Raw genomic sequence first — 24511 nt, forward strand, 5'->3', positions numbered from 1 at the left:
TCCTCCTGCACTGGACTGTGGCACCCACTGAAAGGTGCTAAGACTGCCTGACAAGAATTGTGAATATCTGAAAAAAAAAAAGTACTGACCAAAGGCAATCATCTTGTGATCTTATAAATATTGATCCTGAGTGAGGCCCTTTGAGCTCTTTGGGATTGCAGCAGGCTGTGATCCTGCATCTCCCCTCAAGTTGTGACGCCTCTCAGGGCAGATTCCGTAATGTCCAGCCTTGACTCGTGAGTTTATTTAGACCGTCCGCCAATAGATTACAATGAAGGGAAAGAGCGGGTAACTCACTATTAATTGGTTTTGCCACTTCAATAAATTTAGTGAGTAATTCACTCTATTTCGACTTCATGAGATTTTCAAAAACTATTGCATTCCAGAATTTATGATCTGCAGAAAAAGAAACATCTTAATTACAGGTTAACCTCTATATCTATACCTATTTCTACCTATTTCTATATCTCTCTGTGTATGTATATACATATGCAATTTGATGTAAGTAAACTTTTGATTCTTTAACTAAATGATTGTATCAATTATGATAGATTGTTGATTACTGATTGTTTAAGTATTTTTAGAAAATCATATAATCTAATCTTATGATATACCATAATAGTGTTAAACCTTAAATACCTGCTATCCCACATTGTACAAAACACATAACATAGTATTGAATCAACACCACTGAAATCCCTGTATCCAGTTCATAGAATCATAGAATCACAGAATCATAGAATGGTTTTGGTTGGAAGGGACCTTAAAGACCATCTAGTTTCAAGCCCCCTGCCATGGACAGGGACACCTTTCCACTAAACAGGTTGCTCAAAGACCCATCCAACCTGGCCTTAAACACTGCCAGGGAGGGGACGTCCACAACTTCTTTGGGCAACCTGGTCCAGCATCTCACCGCCCTCACAGGAAAGAATTTCTTCCTAATATGTGATAAAAATCTAACCTCTTTCAGTTTAATTCCCCCTCATCCTATTACTACACACCCTTGCAAAAAGTCCCTCTCCAGCTTTCTTGTACGCCCCCTTCAGGTACTGGAAGGCTGCTATGAGGTCTCCCCAGAGCCTTCTCTTCTCCAGGCTGAACAGCCCCAACTCTCTCAGCCTGTCTTCATAGGAGAGGTGCTCCAGCCCTCTCATCAACTTTGTGGCCCTCCTCTCAACTTGCTCCAACAGCTCCATGTCCTTCTTATATTGGGTGCCCCAGAGCTGGATGCAGTACTCCAGGTGGGGTCTCACAAGAGCAGAGTAGAGGGGCAGAATCACGTCCCTTGACCTGCTGACCATGCTCCTTTTGATGCAGCCCAGGATACGATTGGCCTTCTGGGCTGCAAGCGCACATTGACGGCTCATGTTGAGCTTCTCATCAACCATCACCCCCAAGTTGTTCTTCTCTTCAGGGCTGCTCTCAATCCATTCTCTGCCCAGCCTGTTTTGTGCTTGGGATTGCCCCAACCCACATGGAGAAACTTGCACTTGGCCTTGTTGCACTTCATGCGGTTCACACAGGCTCAGCTCTTAAGCCCATCAAGATCCCCCTGGATGGCATCCCTTCCCTCCAGCACGTCGACCACACCACACAGCTTGGTGTCATCACCAAACTTGCTGAGGGTGCACTCAATCCCACTGTCCATGTTGCCGACAAAGATGTTAAACACCACTGTTCCCAATACCGACCCCTGAGGAACGCCACTCGTCACTGGTCTCCACTTGGACATCGAGCTGTTGACCACAACTCTTTGAGTGTGACCATCCAGCCAATTCCTTATCCACCGAGTGGTCCATCTGTCAAGTCCGTGTCTCTCCAATTTAGAGACAAGGATGTCATGTGGGACAGTGTCAAATACTTTGCACAAGTGCAGGCAGATGACATCAGTTGCTCTTCCCCTATCCACCAGTGCTGTAACCCCATCGTAGAAGGCCACCAGATTTGTCAGGCATGATTTGCCCTTAGTGAAGCCATGTTGCCTGTCACCAATCACCTCCTTATGTTCTTTGTGCCTTAGCATAGTTTCCAGGAGGATCGGCTCCATGATCTTGCCAGGCACAGAGGTGAGACTGACTGGCCTGTAGTTCCCCGGGTCTTCCTTTTTTCCCTTCTTGAAAATAGGGGTTATGTTTCCCCTTTTCCAGTCAGTGGGAACTTCACCAGACTGCCATGACTTCTCAAAAATGATGGATAGCGGCTTAGCAACTTCATCCGCCAGTTCCCTCGGGACCTGTGGATGCACCTCATCAGGTCCCATGGACTTGTGCACCTTCAGGTTCCTTAGATGGTCTCGAACCTGATCTTCTCCTACAGCAGGGGATTCTTCATTCTCCCAGTCCCTACCCTTGCCTTCTGTGACTTGGGTGATGAGGCTAGAGCACTTGCCAGTGAAGACTGAGGCAAAAAATATGAGTACCTCAGCCTTCTCCATATCCCTGGTAACTGGGTCTCCTGTTTCTTTCTAGAAAGGGCCCACATTTTCCCTAGTCTTTCTTTTATCACTGACATACCTATAGAAGCTTTTCTTGTTGTCCTTGACATCCCTGGCCAGATTTAATTCTATCAGGGCTTTAGCTTTCCAAACCTGATCTCTGGCTGCTCAGACAATTTCTCTGTATTGTTCCCAGGTTACCTGCCCTTGCTTCCACCCTCTGTAGGCTTCCTTTTTATGTCTGAGTTTGACCAGGAACTCCTTGTTCATCCGTGTGTGTCTCCTGACGTTTTTGCCTGATTTCCTCTTTGTCAGAATGCATCGCTCCTGAGCTTGGGGGAGGTGATCCTTGAATATTAACCAACTATATTGGGCTCCTCTTCCCTCTAGGGTTCTAACCCATGGTACTCTCCCAAGCAGCTCCCTGAAGAGGCCAAAGTCTGCTCTCCTGAAGTCCAGGGTAGAGAGCATGCTGTATGCCCTCCTCACTGCTCTATGGATCTTGAACTCCATCATTTCATGGTTGCTGCAGCCAAGGCTGCCCTTGAGCTTCACATTCCCCACCAGCCCCTCCTTGTTGGTGAGAACAAGGTCCAGCATGGCACCTCTCCTCGTTGGCTCCTCTATCACAGTGAAGGAAGTTATCATCCACGCATTCCAGGACCATCCTGGATTGCTTGTGCCTGGCTGTGTTGTCTTTCCAACAGATATCGGGGTGGTTGAAGTCCCCCATGAAGACCAGGGCTTGTGAATGTGAGGCTACACCTATCTGTCTGTAGAGGGCCTCATCCGCTCAGTCTTCCTGGTAGGGTGGCCTGTAGCAGATGCCCACTCTAATGTCTCCAGTCCCTGCCCTTCCTTTAATCTTCACCCATAAGCTCTCAGTGGGCTCCTCCTCCAGGAGAAATTATGTCTAATTCCCTTTGACATAAACCATTGACCAAGACTGGACTAGGACTGGATCCAGCTACACCTAGACTCCTCTCTGAGAAGTTTAGAAAGTAAGGGGGTCCTTTCTGAACCTTATGACTCAAGGTGAGGGTCTTCCTTACTCTTTTTCCTTTACCTTTTTCCCTCTAAACCTGTACACTCCCACTCTCTGTGTAAACCATTCTAGCCCAATTCTGCCTCGATTTCTCCTTTTGTAGTAAGTAATAGAGTGAACTTTGTCATTCGAACTTTGTTAAGACACACTTTTACAAATTCTCATTAAAATCACTTTTGCTAATATCTTTGGCAGTGATTCTTTAAGTGACCTAAAACCTTAATCACTCTCCTCTGTGACAGGGGAGGAATAACCCTGTGCACCAGTATAAGCTGGGGGCTGTCTGGCTAGAAGGAGTTCTAAAAAGAAGGATCTGGGGGTCCTGGTGGACAGCAAGCTGGCCATGAGCAAGCAAAGGTTACCTTTGTTAAAAGGTCACCTTCTATGCTCTTGTATAAAGGAAGGCCAAAAGACACCTGGGCTGCACTGGGAGAAGTGTTACCAGAAGGTAAAGGAAGATGTTCCTTCCTCTCTACTCAGTACTAGTAAAACACATCTAGAGTGTTGTGTCCATTTCTGGGCTCCCTAGCACAAAGGAGATATGGAGCTACTGCAGCGAGTCCAGCAAAATTTCATAAAGATGAATAAGAAACTGAAACTTCTTTCATATGAGGTAAGACTGAGAGAGCTGGGATTGTTCAGCCTGGAGAAGAGAAGACTCAGGGGTTGATCTTATTAGTGTGTATGAATACTTGAAGGGAAGGTGTAAAGAAGATGAGGCCAGGCTCTTCTTAGAAATATCCAGTGACAGGACTACACAAGAAAAACACTTTTTTACTCTAAGGAGTGGCCAAATTAACTGCTTCTGTAACGGCCCAGAAAAGTTTGGGGCCATCATTCTTGAAGGTCTTCAAACCCTGACTGGACACTGCCCTGGGCAATCTGCTCTAGGTGACCCTGCTTGGTCAGAGTGCTTGCAGTAGATGATCTCCAAAAGTTTCTTCCAACCTCAACCATTCTGTGATTTGTGATTATTCCACAAATATGGGTAACGTAATTAAAACAAACAAACAAACAAACAAAAAAAAAAACACAAAAAAAAGAATGGCAGAGCTGTGTGCTGTACATCTTAGAACTTAAATGATCCTATGGAAACATTAATGATAACAATTTTCAGTTTATTGAAAAAATGCACAAGATTCACTTGCCTAAACATCAATACCATCTTAGGCAATGTGGGATATTCTTCTTGAGTGTAATTGTTGCTCCAAAATCTATTAAATTCTGTGTCATACCTGCCAGCCCAATACAGATATCTATGATACCTTGGTGTATCTCAAAATTGTGTCAGGCACCTATGTTTAGACACCTTAGTTCCTTTCAAAAATATTTATGCTTGGATACTGAAGTTTTGTATAAATTATGAACAGAAAACAGGACCTGGTAACCATAAAAGAAGAGGAAAGCCTAATTCAAGTAAAAGGCTAGAGTTAACAATGTCCATGACCACTATGTTTGTACATAGAGGTGTAGACAGGATAAACTGTAGTCTTTTCAAAAACTGTTTACAGTGAAAGACTGAAGCGATTTGTGAGCCTGAAGGCTTTGGAATACTGCTACCAAAATTAAGAATTAAACATTTCACTAAAAAAAAGCAAGATTTTGTGTAATCTGTATTTCTATCCTTTGAACTAAATATTAATTACTCAAGTGACAATACTTTTGGTTTAGTTGTGGTTGTCTTTTTCTCCAAATTCATCTCAGAAATATGTATTACTAAATATGATTGCTGTGAATGCTGGGAGCAAAGGAACTCCCACCTCCATATTTTATTTTTATTTCAGTAAACTCTTAAAACATCTTGAACGACTATAACAGGTCCTGTAGGAATTTTAAAGTTCTTCTACATAATTTATAAAGCCTGTAGCAAAGCAAACTTTTTCCCTACTTATATCATTCAGATGCCTAACTCCTTCATAATTTATCAGAGACTTGAAAAATTGTTTTCCAAAAGTGGTTTTATATTTTGTATATAATAGATAAAATGAAGAATAAGGTTTAAAAAAGACATGTAAAAGCCACTATTTAAGTGGTGACAAAAGCAGACTGATGAGATGAAAATTACTTTGACAAAGATAAAATATTGACCAAAGAATAGATGAGGGAAAGAATAACTAAAGGTCAGAAATCTGTTGTGTGTAAGAGCACCTACTGTACTGATAAGCTTTAGAGAAAGCAGTGCCACAAAAAGTGCATTTAAGTACTGCTTCAAAAAGCTTGGAGCTCTGAGGCTTGACCAAGGTTTAATAGACTAGAAAGTTCATTGACACAAAAGGAATTATTATAAGCTTTGTAATTTTTAAAATATTTTTAAAAAAACTTTAAAGAAACCTTTTAACCTGCAATTATAAACTGTCTTAATATTCTGAATTATGCTTAGATTTGAAGGGCCATCCTCAGTATAGTGGGTTCTTGATTTCAGAAACTGCCATAATGAGATCACCTATTGTGACTCTCCTTCAGACGAACATAATAACTTTTGGAGTACAGGAGGAAGTGAAAAGCTTCAAGATGCCTCTTGTGACACAGAGATATTAGTGTCTCAAGTGGTTCTTTGCAGAATGATGGGTAAACTGTAATACCTCTGCCATCATTCTCATGACTTTTTCTAAACCCCATTGAGCATGTTCAGGTATCAGTAACTAGCTCGTACTAAAGCTAGGATTCATTACCCTTTAGAGATTTATGATCTTAATCTAATCTAGAATACTTTTCTAGCATTCCTTTATAATTAATGGAGAGACAAAAGTGTCACTAAAGAGCAATTTACCCTATTTGCCCTAAAAACCTATGTTAGGATACAAAACGTTGCATTGTGGAATTTATTAAAAGGAGACAGAGAATCCACTGTAAAGAATCCATTGAAAAGGAGCCATATTCCACTACTTAGTTTAACCTAAAACCTAGTGGTGCACCACGGCACTAGGCTAACATAGAGACAGATGTAAATAATCTACTTCTAGAAGCAGAAAGTTCAAAAATGTTGCTGTCTGAAGTGATAGAGAGGAAGCTCAATAAATACGCAAAATTGTATTATACAATGTCAGCGTGCCCTGGGAAATGAGCAAGCAAACAAGCATGTTGTAAAAGAGCTGTAAGAAAACTGAGCAACTGGACAACAAATTTACTTGTGAAGTTATATGACAACAAATACAACACAAAGTTTTAGGAAAATTGTTCCTAATTCCTGGCAGAATGAAAAACATAATGGGTTGCCCAGGGCTATGCTAGACTAGTCATCAATGCTGTCATGGTTTAAAGCTGGGCTGGCTATTAAACCAATGGCAGATGCTCTCTGTTAACCCTCCTCACCCCCCAGAAGAGGAAGGTAAAGAGAAAAGGGAGAAAGTCTTACAGGTTGGAAAGTTAAAACAGTTTTAATAAACTATAATAATGAAAAAGAGTATAATAATAATAATAGAAATAATTAAATATATAAAAATATACACAAAACCAAGATCGAGCTCCCTCGATGATGATCACGTCATGACTGGCACTGCAGAGCAGGCTCCGGGAAGGCCCAGGCTGGGCCCAGTGATGGACAGGAACTGGATTCAGGAACTCACAGATTGGGATCAGGGGCAGCAGGAAAATGCACAGAGCCCTCTTCGGATGCCGGCCATAGCAGAACAGAGTGACACCCTCATGATCCCCCCACTTTATACTGAGAATGACATGTATGGGATGGAATACCTTCGTTGGTCAATTTTGGGTCACCTGTCCTGTCCGCTCCTCCCTGCAGGTGCAACCCCTCTACAGCTCTTCATTCGTAATTAGTGAGGAATTTAGCAGTGACCTTGGTTTCTCTAGGAATAAGTACAAGCAAGAGCCTTTCTGTATAACATCCCTACCGGTGCCTCTGTGATAACTACAAACTTGGAGCGTTATCAGTCCTGGAAGCAGACACTGTCTGCAAAACATGCAGTTAGTTTCAGAAAATGCAGTTACTTAGAAGCAGCTTAGCTGAAAGTTAAAATCACTGAAAATAAAAATCACTGAAAGGAAAATTGGTTCTGTTTTAGCCAAACCAGGACAAATGCTCAGGAAAGAGGTCTTGGAATCAGAGTGAGGAATTCTTTGAAATCCTTAGGTCAGTGCTCACTGACAAAAAAAGACAGAAAATATGTTAGCATAAATTAGCAAAGGAAGTTAAACTAAACAAGAAAAAGTTACTAAGTCTTTCACAAAGCATTCAGAAATAATTTCTTCCGTATGAAGTGATATTAAATAGGTTTCTAGTTTGGAAAAATATAATTGGTTACGTTTACCAGAAGTCTGTAAAGCAAAAAAGGTTTGAAGAGAATGTAAATAAGGGATTATTATTTCTTATCTCTTTATAACAAACATAGATGTAAACAAAGAAATTATCAAGCTAAAAATTAAAAAGAAGATAAGAAGAAAATAGTATTTCACATAGTGCATCATAACATTTCTAATGTCATTATTGCACAATGTCTTGAAAGGTCTTAAGAGGAATTAATTTAACACGAAGTGATCACTTTAAAAAAAAATACCAACAAAACCCACCTGTATCTGTTCTCAAAACCAAGAATTATTAGACAACCTGAGAGAGAAAGAGATAATACATTGGGAGAGAGGGAGCTCTGGTCAGATCCAAATACAGTGATACTTATGCTCACAAATAGAAAATTTACTTAATATTCTCAATATAACTATTTAAAATTACTGAGATGTGTTAGGTAGAGAATTCTTTCATTCTCTCATGTAGTTATAATTTAATTCCAGGAATAACCTTGATCAGTATAGTTATGCTAATCCATAATTTTCACTTAAACCTGATATTTTAAAGAAGGTATAACATTAAAAAAAAGTATTCATTATATGAGATTTAATGCAAGCCAGCACACTTCAAGATTCATATTTTTATCTGTCTTGCAACAACTGTTGACAGCTGTGTTGATATTACTTTTTGCCTGAAGATAGTTTCTTCAAGACTACAATACTACATCATGAACAAGTATCAGTGTTGTATTAACTGAATTAATTTTGACAGACAAAAAAATAGCTAATTTATTACATTCTATCTTTAAAAGGAAGCTTTCAATTTTCAGGAAATTACAAACAAAAAGAGACTGCCCCTACAACAATATTATGTTTTATCTGGTTATCTAATGTCAGCTCATTCCATGGAAGTAAATACAAACTCAATTTTCTCAGCACAGCTCAGAAGAGATGACATAGAATTTGTCTGTAAAGGAGCATGTCATACTTACCCTCCCCAATTCATATCCAGAACTTTTCATCAAAGTGGATCCCAAAGACATCAATGTTGAATAAAGCTTGGAAACATAAGTAGCTATTACCTCCTCATCTTTGAAATAATACTCCTACTGAGTGCTGAGAAAATACATAGTTATAAATCCTGACATAACTCTTAGTTATTCAATATTTATATAAAATAGTTTCTATGTCTTCAGTGAAGTTGTCTGTAATTTACATGAATGTTGAATGAGATGTTCAGTCCTCTAACTAGCATTTGTACCAAATTCACATTTTGCAGTATCTTTCAAAGATTTTGAACCATTAAGAGAGACAAAATACTACTATGTTAGTCTTAATTTTCCTATTTTCTTGTCTTTTTTTCGTGAGTAACCACTTCATGGAACTATATCTGAAATATGTAAAATAAGAAAATACCTGTGAAATAACAGTAAAACAATATAATTGTATAATATTCTAAAACAAATAAGGTTGATGTGTCACATTGCTTGATCATGTATCCTTGCTTATATGAAAATTGAAGCACAACTGAATCATATACCTTAAAAACTAAAGGTTTGAAAAAAGAACCTAAACTGTTCTTACACAAAATAGATTTTAAGCAGCAGAAATTTGATGGAAATACAAGACCAATTCCTGTATCAGGATAAACTTGCTTTAGGATACTTGTTTTATTTTTGTGTGTGTTTCTTTCTTTTTTCCCCTAATGGTGTATGTAAATAAAACATTTCTTTAGAACTTATCTCTTTTTCATTTTTTTTGTATGTATGTGGGATATGACACAATGTAAGTAGTTTTATATGGCATAATGAAGTGTTGAAAAAATATTATGCTAGTTCTGAATGAATAAACTTCAGGTTTTTGAGATAACTTAACCATATTAGAGCTTTATTGCATACTCCAGCTAATAGACACTGCTTCTTTAACTGTGCTACTTATATTATTCATGACAGGATCTAGTTCATCTGGACCTACTCAGGCTCTTGTATGACACTTCATTTTACCACAGAGATATGCTGGGTGGTATTCTGACCAACTGTAGACAACTACTGTGTAGATTAATCATCAAAGGCTCTTTCCTGTCAATGGAGAAAAACAGCTACTTGTATAAGATGATTCATCTTGCCCTAAAAAAATAGATGCCTAAAATAGATGCCTAAAATAGGTCAGACGAATAACACTCTAAGACACTATTTCTCTCAGTTGACAGACTGACAGTCACTAATGAAGTCTAGGGAGAACAGTGTAAATGTAACATCCATGCTGTGTACTGTTAAGTTGGTTGAGGTGCATCCCACATACTTTGTGGGGTACATATCCTGGGTGGGTTCTCTCGTAGTGCTGAGAACACATTTTGTGCAAGGAAACAAGACAGATATTTAATCTAATTATACAAATGGTCCTGTTTGTTGTTGTAGGGCTGCTCATTTGCTTAAAACTAAATGCTGACATGAATTAACAATCCACAACACTTTTACAATTACATCCATTTTAATATTTTCAGCAGTGAATCAAACTACTCGTACAACGGTGGATGTCACTTTTAAACAAACGGTACTGTTAAAGTGAAAAAGAGGCATATCTGACTTATGTCACTGATGTCAAAGATGAATTTTTCCTTAGTTACCTACTTCATAATAGCTGTATCCTAATATGAAAAATCTGATTTAACCTTCAGAATTTCTGAATGGGCACCTTATCTTGTAGTCAAGCATTTACAGAGGCATGACCAACAAAGAAAGAAGCTACCAGCATTTGAACATCACAAATGAAAACATTACCAATGAAATGTGAAAGCCCAGCTTCCAATTACTTTTCAGAAAATATTTAAATTCCATATGTGAAGACATATTACATATGAACTGATCCAGAAATTAAATGTGTGAACTCACAGACTGTTGAGAAAAAAGAAAAAGGAAACTGAAAATACATTAAATGATTCAAAGCAAGAAAAAGGAAAGCATAACGAAACAAAAACAATTACTGAAGAGTCAATGATGACAAAGGATACCATCATAACCTAAAATACTTTATTTTCTGAAATATGTGTGATACAATAACAGCCTGCAATTTTTTTTACATTATTTTCACATTTAAAATTCCAAAGGCAAGTATCAAATTAAGAAAGTGCTATGATTGTAATCTTCTACTTAAAGAACAAATACAGCATAGAAAGAGATGAGCCTAATGACTGATGTTTGTTAGATAAAGTGTTGCACTCTTGCTCTAGAGCCCACAAGGACACTTATTGAACATGATTACTTCCTCTGCCATGCTGTATCTGCTTCTACCTGGGGCAAATCTTTTTGTGTCTCACAGTCTTTTTATATAGGTAAGTATCCATTTTTAAATACAGATATACGACCTAGAGACAAGTAGAACTGTTCAACCCGAATTCTACAAGATGGGGTGCATTCACATCTCCCATATAGGTCAGTGGGAATTATAATTAATACTCAATAACAATTAACAATGATTTGTCAAACAAGGCTCTATAAACCCTGAATTTTGAAAGATGTGATAAAACAAAAGCTGAATTTGTCATTTCATTTTTCATTCTTAACAATATTTACATGCAGCACAACTACTTTATTTCATCATTCTTGCTTGAAAATATTATTAACGATAGAGGCAAATAGAAGGAAATATGTTTTACCCTATGTCACAGCCTGGAGGCTGCACTATCTTGAATATAACCAAGGTCAAATGTGTGTGAAGGCTAGTTAACGTAAAAACCTTTATTTGCATATTACTGTGTTAAAACCTCTTTACTTTGCAAGGCAAAGATTGATAAAATATTCTGAGACACCATTAAATTTATACAGAAAATTTTAACTTGACACAAACTTTCTTACATGTGTGAATTAATGATGATTTAATTATCCCTACCTAATGTACTGAGTTTGTTAATTGTTTGATGCATGTTCATAGATAAACATCACCTGAAGCAGACATAATTGTTCAGGCTCTCATACCAGTTTCTATTCTCTTAACATTCACCAGCATTTTGGAAGCAGCATTAACATTGATTTGTAGAAGGCTAACTTACTGTTAATTCTTTTTTATTATTATTTTGATCAAAAGAAAGGAATAACTACATAAAATTAATTCCTTAGCTTCATCTAAAGTTTCTACAATGATTTACGTAGCTTCTTTCCCTTTAAATCCAATATGCTCAGTATAACAAATTTAGTATTATTTTGAGGTCTGTGTTCAAGCAGTTAGTTTGCGATGATGATATTTGATGAACCAATGGCTAAGAGAATCAGGAAAGGGTCCAAATCCAATGCTAACATTATAAATATCACAGTTTGTGGATTTCCTGGTTTCATTGCCAACTATTTAATGCAACCATCCTGCTTTTAATGAGCGTTGGACCTAAATCCTTGTATCAGTATTCACCACATTTTTCAAGTGTGACATATCACAGTCACAGTTGCATTAATGAGATTGCGAAACTTTGCAGTTCCAGAAAAAAACTTGAACTGAGTTTGTTTTAGAGCATCATAAAAAGCCTGAGGCTTGAAGTCTGTGGAATAATTTCCCTCACTCAATGTTTCTGCCTCCAAAACAGTTTAGCATTTAAGCAGAAATAAGTTTAGTCTCAGAAATTTTGTATTTAAGTATTAGTTATGGTAGCTTAATATCTTAGGCTACAATGAATATTATTCCTATATCATTTGTTGTATTGGAATAAACTTTATTTGGACAACAGTGTAATTTTCAGAGTTGGTATATATATTCAATGAATTTCAATTAGAAATTCTCAAATATCCTTCCACTCTATAGATACACATCCTCTAAGAAGCATTTAAAAACCTTGTTAACACCAGGAATAAGCAAAAAAAAAAAGTTCTAAGAAACATTTCCTAATTTCTAATAGAAAAGTTTGTGAATTCTATCTCTATCTTCAGGTAGCACTGCTTGTTATTCTTTCGTTACTTCAAATACTAACAATACTGAATATGTATAAAAAATGGTAGTTGACAATATCTCTGCAAGAACTATTTTTAAAACATTTGTGATTCAATTACTATTGGATGTTTGTCAAAATAATTTTAAGAAGTTTTATTTATAAAACAGTAATGCATTGCTCAATGTAATCTCAGTAATGAAAAAAAATACTACCATAATGAAGTTTTCAAGAACTTCACTTGTGGACTCAATTTTTTGGGGGTGGAGTTTAGGTATTTTTAATTACTTACATGCTAGTATAAATGGACTAAGATAATGAAAGGCTCTATTCTATTATCTCTCCTCCCTTCCATTATCTATTTCTCGGTTCATGAATGAGCAAAGTGAAGAGGACAGAAATGTAATTTTTCATTGGTATTCCACCAAAATACTAGATCTACATTTTCTTTTCATTTGAATCAGACTGTATGAAACTGATATCCAAATGGCACTTATTTATTGATTTTTCAGTGCAAAGTAGTTCAATGTCCAAGTGGACACCAGTGATGAGTGGCGTTCCTCAGGGGTCGGTATTGGGACTGGTCCCGTTTAACATCTTTGTCGGTGACATGGACAGTGGGATTGAGTGCACCCTCAGCAAGTTTGACGACTACACCAATCTGTGTGTTGAGGTTCACATGCTGGAGGGAAGGGAAGTCATCCAGAGGAACCTTGACAGGCTTGAGAGATAGGCCTGTGCAAACTGCATGAAGTTCAACAAGGACAAGTGCACGGTCCTGCATGTGGGTCGGGGCAATCCCAAGCACAGATACAGGCTGGGCAGAGAATGGATTGAGAGCAGACCTGAGGAGAAGGACTTGGGGGTGATGGTTGATGAGAAGCTCAACATGAGCTGGCAATGTGCGCTTGCAGCCCAGAAGGCCAATCGTATCCTAGGCTGCATCAAAAGAAGTGTGGCCAACATGTCGAAGGAGGTGATTCTCCCCCTCTGCTCTGCTCTCATGAGACCCCACCTGGAGTACTGTGTCCAGCTCTGAGGCCCCCAACAGAAGAAAGACACGGACCTGTTGGAGTGAGTTGAGAGGAGGGCCACGAAGATGATGAGAGGGCTGGAGCACCTCTCCCATGAAGACTGGCTGAGAGAGTTGGGGCTGTTCAGCCTGGAGAAGAGAAGGCTCTGGGGAGACCTCATAGCAGCCTTCCAGTACCTGAAGGGGGCCTACAGGAAAGCAGGAGAGGGGGTTTTACAAGGGCAAGTAGTGACAGGATGAGGAGGAATGGTTTTAAACTGAAAGAGGGTAGATTGAGATTAGATATTAGGAAGAAATTCTTGACTGTGAGGGTGGTGAGACACTGGAACAGGTTGCTCAGAGAAGTTGTGGATGCCCCCTCCCTGGCAGTGTTTAAGGCCAGATTGGATGAGGCTTTGAGCAACCTATTCTAGTGGAAAGGTGTCCCTGCCTGTGGCAGGGGGGTTGGAAAGTGGAAAGGTGTCCCTGCCTGTGGCAGGGGGGTTGGAACTAGATGATCTTGAAGGTCCCTTCCAACTGAAACCATTCTATGATTCCATGATATCTGTCCTGTTGGCCTTCCTCCTCACTCTTACCCACAGACACTCAACCATGTCATCATCATCCTCAAGCTCTAGATAGTCAAAACACTCCCTAACGTACTGGACTACCCTACTGCCTCTGCTACTTTCCAAAGAGTTTATAGCCATCCATTGCAGCTCTCCAGTTGTGCAAGTCATCCCACCATGTTTCTGTGACAGCAACTATGTCATAGTTTTCCTGCTGCACAGTAGCTTCCAGCTCCTCCTGTTTCTTGCCCCTGCAGCGTGCATTGGTGTATATGCAGTTCAGCTGGGCTTTGATCCTGACATCTTTGTGGAAAGCCCTAATTCCTGCACGACCATTCTCACGCACTTCTGTGGTTTCTAATCCACCAATAACCCTTGTATCTCTGCTCCCACATGGGTGTCCATCCCCTGCCTCCACTGAGATGGCAGACCGCAAGACCTCACTAGCCCACCATCCCAGAAGCACTGGCGTGCAGTCCACAGGCTTGTCTCTAGCCTGTTTTTATCCCTTTTCCCCTTCCATACTAGTTTAAAGCTCTTTCAATGAGCCCTGCTAACCTCCTAGATATAGAGGTTAATCTATATTTAAGATATTTTATTTTCTGCAGATCACAAATTTTGGAATCCAATAATCTCTGAAAGTCTCGTGAAATTGAAATATAGTGAATTACTTACTGTATTTAAGAAATCCAATAATAGTGAATTACTCACTCTTTCCCTTTGTCAGCGTCTATCAGTGGATGGTCTAAATTACCTCACAGGTCAAGCCTGGACATGGTGGAAGCAGCCCCGAGAGGCGTCCCAACTCAAGGGTAGATGCAGGCTCACAGCCTGTTGCGATCCCAAAGAGCTCAAAGGGCCTCACTGAGAATCAATATTTATAAGATCACAAGATGATTGCCTTTGGTCAGTACTTTTTTTTTGAGATGGCCATAATTCTTGTCAGGCATTCTTGGCACTGTTCAGAGCAGGAGATGGTGCAGTGCAGGAGGAGTTTGGGTATGTTTCTCAGCCAACAGCAGTCACGTATGGTTGAGGAGTGCCCAGTCATCACAACTCATTGTTTTTGTCCATTTTCTGGGCAACAGGAGTTACTGGTGTGGTTAGGGGATGCCTAATCATACTAACTCATGGCACTTGTGCCTAAGACAGGGAGATACCAGGTCATATCAACTTATTGCACCAGTAAGCAGGATCAGGGATTGCCTAATTGCCTCAAACCACTCACTGCATCTCGAGGCAGATTCATAGAGTGCCTGATTGACTCAGACCACTCACTGTTCCCTGATGAATGTTGGTCCTGATATTATAATGCAGCCTGGTGGGGGTGGGGGGTGTCTGCACCACCACACCACTTATATATCCTGTTTTGTTTTCAGTATATGTAAAATTCAGTTCTTTTTACCTTAATATTGACTTTTCTCTTCTCTGCATTGACAGGAATGTTTCAGTTAGATGCTCTCACAGCTTTCATATTTAGTAGCTGAAAGGCAGAACAGTAGATGAGCGTCAGCTGTGGAATTCTATTTTTCCATATGGAACACTCACTGCTCTATTTGCTAAAAGGAAAATCCACCACATAATTTAGGCGTCTGTGAGTTCAGGGCTGTGACGCTTATGTTTTAGGTTCCAAAACAGAAATTAGAACTGAAAATTCTGAATAAGTTATCGTTGGTCCTTATACATGAGAAAGTCTCCTAAAAATAGCTAATAAGAACATCTATGTGCCTGAAATATGATGTGTTTCTCAAGTTTAGAACTACTAGTATTCTTGAGTACTTGAAGTTGAGGTGAAAGAGGTTACAGTAGTTGGTAAATATAGTGAATGTTATTCATAACTAGTTTTAACCATTCCTATCTTAAAGTAAAAAAAAAAGTCATTCTTGTCATTCACATTTCTTGATATTTGGAACTACAGAAAAATTCTGTTCAAAAAAGCTTGGTATATTAATGAAAATAAATTTTTGTTCTGCAGTCTGAAGACTCTCTAAACTTTACTTGCTACTCCTTTAAAAAAAACCCAAAAAACTTTTAAACAAACATTTATCTTCAGATTCTTCGTACTACTAAGTGTTCTATACTGTTGCAGAAAATAAATTATCTTACTTGTTATTTCCACAGAATCACAGAATCACAGAATCACAGAATGTTAGGGATTGGAAGGGACCTCGAAAGATCATCTAGACCAATCCCCCTGCCGGAGCAGGATTCCCTAGACCATATCATACAGGAACGCGTCCAGGTGGGTTTTGAATGTCTCCAGAGAAGGAGACTCCACAACCTCTCTGGGCAGCATGTTCCAGTGTTCAGTCACCCTCACCGTAAAGAAGTTTTTCCTCATATTTAAGTGGAACTTCCTGTGTTCCAGCTTGCACCCAGTGCCCCTTGTCCTGTCAAGGGATGTCACTGAGAAGAGCCTGGCTCCATCCTCATGACACTTGCCCTTTCCATATTTATAAACATTAATGAGGTCACCCCTCAGTCTCCTCTTCTCTAAGCTAAAGAGACCCAGCTCCCTCAGCCTCTCCTCATAAGGGAGATGTTCCACCCCCTTCATCATCTTCGTGGCTCTGCGCTGGACTCTCTCTAGCAGTTCCCTGTCCTTCTTGAACTGAGGGGCCCAGAACTGGACACAATATTCCAGATGCGGCCTCACCAGGGCAGAGTAGAGGGGGAGGAGAACCTCTCTCGACCTGCTGACCACACCCCTTCTAATACACCCCAGGATGCCATTGGCCTTCTTGGCCACAAGGGCACACTGCTGGCTCATGGTCATCCTGCTGTCCACTAGGACCCCCAGGTCCCTTTCCCCTACGCTGCTCTCCAACATCTCTGTCCCCAACTTGTACTGGTACATGGGGTTGTTCTTGCCCAGATGCAGGACTCTACACTTGCCCTTGTTATATTTCATTCAATTTCTCCCTGCCCAACTCTCCAGCCTGTCCAGGTCTCTCTGAATGGCTGCGCAGCCTTCCATTGTGTCAGCCACTCCTCCCAGTTTTGTGTCATCAGCGAACTTGCTGACAGTGCACTCTAATCCCTCATCCAAGTCATTAATGAATATATTGAATAGAACTGGTCCCAGAACCGACCCTTGCGGAACTCCGCTAGACACAGACCTCCAGCTGGACTCAGTCCCATTGACCACCACTCTCTGGCTTCTTTCCTTCAGCCAGTTCACAATCCACCTCACTACCCGATCATCCAGACCACACTTCCTCAGTTTAGCTGCGAGGATGCTGTGGGAGACCGTGTCAAACGCTTTACTGAAATCGAGATAGACCACATCCACAGCTTTACCATCATCTATCCACCAGGTTATGTCCTCATAAAAGGCTATCAAGTTGGTTAAGCATGACTTCCCCTCGGTGAAGCCATGCTGAGTGCCCCTAATGATCCCCCTATCCTTGATGTGCCTAGAGACAGCACCAAGGACAAGTTGTTCCATCACCTTTCCGGGGATGGAGGTGAGGCTGACCGGTCTATAGTTACCCGGGTCCTCCTTCTTGCCCTTTTTGAAGACTGGAGTGACATTCGCTTTTCTCCAGTCCTCAGGCACCTCTCCCATTGCCCACAACTTAGCAAAGATGATGGAGAGTGGCCTAGCAATGACTTCTGCCAGCTCCCTCAGCACCCGCGGGTGCATCCCATCAGGGCCCATGGATTTATGGACGTCCAGGTTGCTTAATTGGTCCCTGACCCAGCCCTCATCTACCAAGACAGATTCCTCCTCTATCCTGACTTCTTCTGGGGCCGCAGGGGTCTGGGGCTCCTCAGGACAGCCTCCAGCAGTATAGACAGAGGCAAAGAAGGCATTCAGTAACTCCACCTTCTTTTTATCCTCTGTCTCCAGGACCCCCACCTCATTCATCAGTGGGCCTACATTGCCTCTAGTGTTGGTTTTACCTACAATGTATTTGAAGAAGCCCTTTCTGTTGTCCTTGACCTCTCTTGCAAGGTTTAATTCCAAGGAGGCCTTAGCTTTCCTAGTTGCCTCCCTACATCCTCTGACAACAGACTTCTATTCCTCCCAAGTGGCCAGCCCCTCCTTCCATGATCTGTACACCCTCTTCTTCCACTTGAGTTTGCCCAGCAGTTCCCTGTTTAACCATGCAGGTCTCCTGTGGAGGCTTGGTTAAGTGAGAGGGGGCATGATCTCATGCTACTGAGCAGTCTGAGCAATCCAGGCTTTGAGCAAGAGTTAGGCCCAGAGCGAGTCACCTTGGACTCTCCTTGAACACTGCAAAAATGCAACAAAACAAGAATTTGGCAGTTGTAACAAACAGATAAGAGAAACAGGAAAAGGGGAGGGGGTGCTCATCGCTCTGTGTATCTAAATTTATAGACCAATCATATATGCTACTAGTACGCGTGGACAGCAAGGCTTTACCAATGGAAACGCGGGCTTTGGTGCGTGATCAGCGTGCTCTCTGCTTAGAGTCTATATATACCCTGTACGTGTAATCATTAAACGGAGAACTTCCATACTCATATTGGGATTGTGTCGTTACTCCGGAACCGTCGCCCAGCACCCGTGAGCTGCGCCTTCGACTTCCCCTTTTCTTCAACTGGTAGCAGAGGATGGTTACCACGGAGCAAAAGGACATCTTTCTCGTCGCGAGCTCAATTCCATAACTGCGGTAGGCAGAATTTTTGGGAGGGTGCTGGGAAAGGACGGCTGGGAGGGTGGTGCTTGGGTCTCTAAGGCAGAGCAGACACCGGAAGAGTTGGCCACTCCACTCCCAGAAATTGGTGCTGCTTGAAAGAAAAGGTAGAGCAGACACCGGTTGGTGCTGTGCTGCAGACAGACACCGAAACGGGGGGCAGCTATGGAGACGGAAGTTGCCTCCACGTTGCTCATTAGTATCTTCTCTAAGAGAGGAAATGAGACAACGATAAAACAACTAATTAAATTGATAAAGCTGTGACAGGGCTGGGTACGTTTTAAGGACATGGCGCTTGTATTCTCTGTGGAGGAATGAAAAGAAATGGGGGATGTGATGTGGAAAAAGACTATTGATAAAGATCCTGAAGAAAAGGAGGTGAAGAAAGTGAGCAGATTGTGGCAGAAGGTGATAGAGACTCTTAAAAGCATGAAGGCAGAGAGGGAGGTCTCCTGTGCAGCAGCTCAGATGCTGGCAGTCCCTACTTCCCCTATAAAGAAGGTGAAAGTTCCTGGGGCTGTAGCGCGATTTTTTGGGCTACCAGCGGTTAAAGGTATGTCGGCCCCGATTCAGCCATCTGTCGCTGCGGCTCGGGCAGCAATAGAACCGGGATTTAGCATTGAGCAGTTACGCAGCAGTACTCTGAAAGCAGAAGTTCAGGAGAAAGAGGAAGTTAGTGCTCGGGGAGCCAGCAGCTCAACTGACAGAAAGAAGGAAGTGCAAGAGGAGGAGGAGAGGGAGGAGTGGCCGGCTCCTCCTGACCCAGCCCAGTTGCTGGGTCTGGGAGGAGAGAAAGACAGACCCCCTCCTTCTGCACCCCCACTATTCCCTCCACCCCCCTCATACTCTGACTCATCGCGGTCTGCAACGCCACCACCACATGACCGTGGGAACCCGGAAACAGACATTGCTAAAGCATTGCAACAACTGACGGAGGGACTGAAAGTTTTAAAGATACAGCCGCAACAATCAGGAGCTTTTGCTCCAGGATTACAAAACAGGGACAATACCAACAATGCCCCACCCCCACCTGCCCCGCATGCGCCAAGGTGGAGCGGAGTGATTCGTGATGCCATCCTGGAGGGACAGTGGAGCGCAGTAGCTGATTTGGGTGGAATAGGAGCATTCCCTGTGGTACAGCAGAATGGAGCAGCTACCTGGGAACCGATTGATTGGAAAATCCTTCAACAAGCAAAGGCAGCAGTTACACAATATGGAGTAAAATCGGACGCTACGAGGAATATAGTTTCCTGGATTTTTTCTGCTGATCTTTTGTGCCCATACGACTCCCGGAATTTAATGAAACTGTTGCTGACACCTACCCAATTCCTTTTATGGGGGTCGGAATGGGCACAACGAGCAGTCAATGAAGCTGCACGGAGAAAGACTGATCCGAATAACCCCTTGCATGGTGTAACTATGGACATTCTTACAGGACAGGGGAATTATTCCTCAGTTGAGACTGAACAGGAAAACAAGAAGGAGTTATAATTCCACGGGCGTATCTGGTGACTGCGGGTGTGGGTCCTGAGGGAAAAAATATTTGGCAACCGTTAGATTGGAAAATTGTAAAAGAAACATCGTTGCTACAATTAGCGAGGGACAACACAGATGAGGACTGCAGGAAAATTATTACAGGGATGGCGAATCGTGACCCCACTTTAACTGAGCTAATGGATGCTTGTGGGAAAGTAGGAAACACCACATTTCAGATGGAACATTTAGCAAAAACTTTTGCGGTGACAGTTAAAGTAGTTCATTGTTGTTATATATACGAGCAAGATCACTTTAAGAAAAACTGTCTTGAGAAATCAAAGCTGAGTGGGAGAGATAACTCTGTTTTGATGTGTCTTTGCTGTGAGAAGCTGAGGCATTTTGTGAAACTGTGCAGATCCAAGTACAATGCTCAAGGTCAGCTGATAACAACCAGCTGCAGAATACAGGGAAACTGGAGAAAGGCCAGGCTTAAGCAGTCAGCTCGCAGCCCGAACCACAGTGAAACGCAGAGGTACAGCAACTGATTACAGAAATAGAAAGCAGGCTACATCCCAAATTTGTTCATCGTATTGATTTGAATCAGGAAATACAAATTATCACTTTGTTTGTGTCACGGTTTAAAGCTGGGCCAGCTATTAACCAGGTGGCAGATGCTCTCTGTTAACCCTCTCCCCCCCCCCAAGGGAAAGGGAAAAGGGAGAGAGACTTATGGGTTGGAAAGTTAAAACAGTTTTAATAAACTATAATAATGAAAAAGAATATAATAACAATAATAATAGAAATAACCAAATATATACAAATATGTACAAAACCAAGATCAAGAGCTTGGAAATCCTCCTCAGGCAGAGTTGCTCCCCCCAGCACAGGCAGAGGGGAAAATGCAGTAGCTCCCCCCAGCACGGGCAGAGGGGAAAATGCAATAGCTCCCACTGCCATCCCACCTGCAGGCTTTTAACTGGAAACTGGCAAAGCTGGTACCAATCAGTGGGAGACAGGAGGGCCCCTCCCTCCTGGGCCCCACCTCCAGGAGGCAGTGGGTTAGTGATAAATAGGAAAGTGAGAATGACGTGTGTGGGATGGAATACCTCGTTGGTCAATCTTGGGTCACCTGCCCTGTCTGCTCCCCCCTGCAGCTGCGACCCCCCTTTGGCTCTTCACTCGTAAGCAGTGAGGAATTTAGCAGTGACCTTGGTTTCTCTAAGACTAATTGGCCTGGTTTGGGCCAAACCAGGACAGTTTGATAGGCAAATTCCGTATGCAATAATTGATCAATGGAATTCAGAATGATCAAATTCGTTATAAAGCTATTGGCACAGATTATCATCAAAGATCGGATGCGATGTCGGGAGCTTGTGGCCACAGATCCTACATCACTAACTGTTCCTGTTGTAGCTCAATACTTTGAGTGGTGTATGGCCTTATAGGACTTTACTAGACAATTGTTAACACATTTGCCAAAAGATAAAAAGCTACAGTTTATTTACAAACAGGAGGGAAATCAAGTGTCCAGTGTGCATGAGTAATATTTGGGGTATTGAATGTGATCCGTGGGTTTTGCGTAAGTGTTTTACATGTGATGAGAGGTTTTGGAAGAGAGCGTCATATGCATGTCGATGGTGTAGGAGGTGTCTAAAAGAACAGATAGAGTTGGGAAACGAAGTGCTAAAAGCAGGTACAGAACCGTTAATGGAGGAGGAATACCAGTTTTGTCAAGCAGGGTGGTTTAATAATACGTCTGTTTTTGGAGAAACAGTCTTCCTGGTGGCTATTGAATGTAGTAACGGTAATTGTATACCAGTGGAGTGGGAAGTTGAAAGAAGGAAGTGGGAGAAGTCGAAAAAGGAGTGTAAGAAGCGAAGGGCAAAATGGGCCAAAAGAAATTCCGACTGGTCTGGTCCCTCTTAATCCTGTTACCTCTGTCAGTGGCACATGATACTGTGTATCATCCTAAAACACCTTGGGAAGGCAGTAACAATATCTGGATTACACTAATGAGAACACTGAATCAAACGCAATTTTGTGCCTCTTTAGCTCAGCCTGAACAACCCTTCCACACCTGTTTAGTGGGGATGCCCCTAAACGGATCAGAGAGTAAAGAGGTGTTGTCAGGACGGAGTGAGGCCTTACAAACCAAGTGTAAGGCGGCAACGAGATGTATTAAAGAATGGGATGTATGGGAGGATTTCTTACCGGTCAATTCATTAGAACCCCAAGAATTAGATATATTGGGAACTATGGGAGCTGAAGCTTGTAGATATTTTAAATACGTCAACCATACGAAGTGGAACAATCTCACAGGGAAGGTGGATTTTACACCTATCAAACAGTTATGGAGAAATGAATCAATCTGGTGTAAGAAAACTGACCGACTTGAACTTCAAACATTACCGATTCTACCCAGAAAGTTACCAAAAGGCCTGTTCCTAATTTGTGGGGACAGGGCCTGGCCTGGTCTGCCCAGCAAAAAGATAGGAGGTCCATGTACATTGGGTAAGTTAAGCCTACTAATGCCCTCTCAAAAATTGATATTAAATCACACTCAATTACATCGCCTTAGACAAAGGCAGAGCACTTCCTCGTTTCGTGAGGACTGCCAGGAGGAGGTAGAGTTATGGTCAAAAACGGAAGCAATCTTCGCGTCTTTCCTTGCACCGGGGGTTGCTTCGGCGCATGCAATAGCGCAGTTAAGAAGGTTGACTTGTTGGAGTGGAAAAAGGGTCAATGAGACTTCCAAGGTCTTAGGAGCCTTGGCAAATGATGTTGATAGTGTTAGACATGCAACTTTGCAAAATAGAGCTGACATAGACTTTCTTTTGCTTATGCATGGACATGGATGTCAGGATTTTGTTGGGATGTGTTGCATGGATTTGAATGACTCTTCGCAGTCCATTCACAGACAGATTCAAGACTTGATGAGCTCGACGAGCAAATTACAGGAACGTCATGGGTTTTTGGATAATTGGCTTGGCAGTTTTGGAATTGGAGGGTGGTTGATGGACTTGATAAAAATGCTTATTATGGGAGCGCTTATAATCATGGTTATTTTGCTAATAGTGCCTTGCATATTTTCCTGCTTGCAACACTCTGTAACGAAAATTGTTAATCAGGCCTGGCTTTCTCAAAAACAAGAAGGGGGAATTGTGGAGGCTTGGTTAAGTGAGAGGGGGCATGATCTCATGCTACTGAGCAGTCTGAGCAATCCAGGCTTTGAGCAAGAGTTAGGCCCAGAGCGAGTCACCTTGGACTCTCCTTGAACACTGCAAAAATGTAACAAAACAAGAATTTGGCAGTTGTAACAAACAAATAAGAGAAACAGGAAAAGGGGAGGGGGTGCTCGTCGCTCTGTGTATCTAAATTTATAGACCAATCATATATGCTACTAGTACGCGTGGACAGCAAGGCTTTACCAATGGAAACGCGGGCTTTGGTGCGTGATCAGCGTGCTCTCTGCTTAGAGTCTATATATACCCTGTACGTGTAATCATTAAACGGAGAACTTCCATACTCATATTGGGATTGTGTCGTTACTCCGGAACCGTCGCTCAGCACCCGTGAGCCGCGCCTTCGACTTCCCCTTTTCTTCAGTCTCCTGGTACCCTTCCTTGACTTCCTACCTGCTGGGATGCTCTGATCTTGAGCTCGGAAGAAGCAGTCCTTGAATGCTAACCAACTATCTTGGGCCCCCTTACCTTCTAGTACCCTGTCCCATGGGATTTCCCCTAGCAATTGCTTGAAAAGGCCAACGTTGGCCCTCCTGAAGTCCAGGGTTGTGATTCTGCTAGCTATTCTGGTCCTGTCACATGAGATCCTGAACTCTACCATCTCATGGTCGCTACAACCAAGGCTGCCCTCAACCTTCACCTCTTCAACCAGACCCTCCTTGTTAGTGAGGATAAGATCCAGCAGCGCTCCTCTCCTAGTTGGCTCATCCACTATTTGCATCAGAAAGTTATCATCAATGCACTGGAGGAACCTCCTGGACTAAGGATGGCTGGCTGAGTAGTCCTCCCAGCAAATATCAGGGTAGTTGAAATCCCCCACGACAACCAGACCCTGTAATTGCGAGACTGCTCTCAGCTGCCTGTAGAAGGCCTCATCACCCTCCTCATCCTGATCCGGTGGCCAACTTCCAAGAA

The sequence above is a fragment of the Nyctibius grandis genome, chromosome 2 (assembly GCF_013368605.1).
Source record: "Nyctibius grandis isolate bNycGra1 chromosome 2, bNycGra1.pri, whole genome shotgun sequence".
In the NCBI taxonomy this organism is placed as follows: domain Eukaryota; kingdom Metazoa; phylum Chordata; class Aves; order Nyctibiiformes; family Nyctibiidae; genus Nyctibius; species Nyctibius grandis.